Source organism: Nematolebias whitei, chromosome 11, assembly GCF_014905685.2.
Source record: "Nematolebias whitei isolate Nwh7 chromosome 11, NemWhi1, whole genome shotgun sequence".
NCBI lineage: Eukaryota > Metazoa > Chordata > Actinopteri > Cyprinodontiformes > Rivulidae > Nematolebias > Nematolebias whitei.
In genome coordinates this window covers 26,006,409-26,008,259 of record NC_056508.1, presented here as the reverse complement: position 1 = coordinate 26,008,259, position 1,851 = coordinate 26,006,409, and the positions used below count along the sequence as shown (strand labels likewise).

General features: G+C 40.0%; 1 pseudogene; it reads left to right on the top strand.

Annotated features, from left to right (window-relative positions):
- Window positions 1-1,370: 1,370 nt before the first annotated feature.
- LOC119417817 lies at window positions 1,371-1,489 on the top strand (annotated as a pseudogene).
- Window positions 1,490-1,851: the final 362 nt, after the last annotated feature.

Genomic DNA, 1,851 nt, shown 5'->3' with positions numbered 1-1,851 from the left:
GAACAGGGTGCAGCGATGGGTACGGTTACAACCAGTTATGAATTTTAGCACACCATGGTAGACAGCATCCAACATCTGCAAGGAGCTGGCAGGGACATTCATGTAGATAATGTCACCATAGTCAATGGCCAGTAGGAAGGAGGTGGTTACAAGACGTTTTCTGGCATTCAAGATCTACTTCCGAAAAAGAAACCCAGTTTTAATTTCAGTTTCTTTATCAAGTTTTCGACGTGGTTTAAAAGAGAGATGTGCATCGACCAAAATTCCCAAGTATTTGTAAGACTCTACAAGCTCAATAGAAACACCATGCATGGATGAGATAGGATGAAGAGTTGCTGGCACCAACTTTCTGTTGGAAAACAACATCCCTTTGGTTTTATCAACTGTGTTAGCTCAGCAATCAACAAATGTATCATTACAAAAAGAGTGGTTTGAATGGAAAAGAGGTTCTGGTCACCACATTGTTTTGACTAAACAGTTTTTTACAAAGAGCTAAACCTAATCAGCAGGATAAAAAACACTTTCGTAAACATAAATGTAAAGATGAAAGAGCAGTGGCAATGTTAGCCTCTTTTTGGGGGTGCTCAAGCATCCCTAAATTTTAACATTGCACCCCTGAAAAATAAATAAACCATCATTAGGACTGTGTAAGGAAACTTTGTTCTCCAACCTTTGATTCACTGAAATATTTAATAAATTTGTAATAAATATGTAACAAACGATGACACTGTTAAACGGGCCAGTAAAATCTGATGTGTTTGCACGAGTCAGATCCTCAGTGCCACCTGTCAATCAATCCAGCAGGCTTGTCAGCAACTGACCAATCAGCACTCACAATTTGTACCGAAGTGAAACGCCCCTTACCTGCAGGAACTGCACCCTCTTTTCCTCCGCCAACTTTGTTGAGGTTTTGCATTACGAAAGCTTTGAGACGTAGCATTTTATAAAAAATCATCATACAAAATGGTTAAACGATGTCAGGGAACATGTAATTCAGACATACCCTGAGCGTTTAGAGGATATAACATAGTACATTCCATTTCAAAATCTTAACAAAGTCTGGAGAAATACATAAAAATGGATAAAGCCCTGCAGCCGATATCATGAGCAGCTGAATATGACAGTGACAAACTAAACTACCACATGTTTATATGTATGAAGAAAACTGCAAGTCAATCCTTCATTTTATGTCATAATAACATTGTGTGTTTAATGGTTAAATTAAAGGTTAAAGCTTAAAGCTAGTTGTGCTTTGTTGTGTGTGTTTTCTGTGTAGTTATATGTTGTAACTTCTGATTGCATAAATCATAGCAAACACCAGTCGTTGTTTGCTATGATCCTTTAAAGTCCTATTTGTAATTGAGCTTCTCGATTATGGCCCTACCACCCTGAACACACCCGATCTCACACAATCTTGGAAGCTAAGCAGGGTCAGGCCTGGTTAGTACTTGGATTGGAGACCGCCTGGGAATGGCAGGTGCTGTAAACCTTCACACATCTCACAAACCACACCATGGGGTGTGTAGTTCAAGCCAAAAGCCATTGTCAGCAGGGATGGGGCGGATCCGATCCAGTATCAATATCGGCTGATACCAGCATGATTTACGTATCGGATTTTTCCGATCCAACCTGCAGAGATTTCTGATCCATGATGCATGTCTATGTCTGATGAAACGTTTCCACATGTGATTCCCTGCCAGCTGCTCTGCAAGTTGTTTTCAAACTATGGAATGGATTTCCTGAATGGAGGCGTGTCTCATGAACCCAGAGTAATAAGACCCGCCTCAAATTCAGGAAATCCATTTCATAGTTTGCAGTCAGTTAAAATGTGAGTAAATATGTGAGGACTGA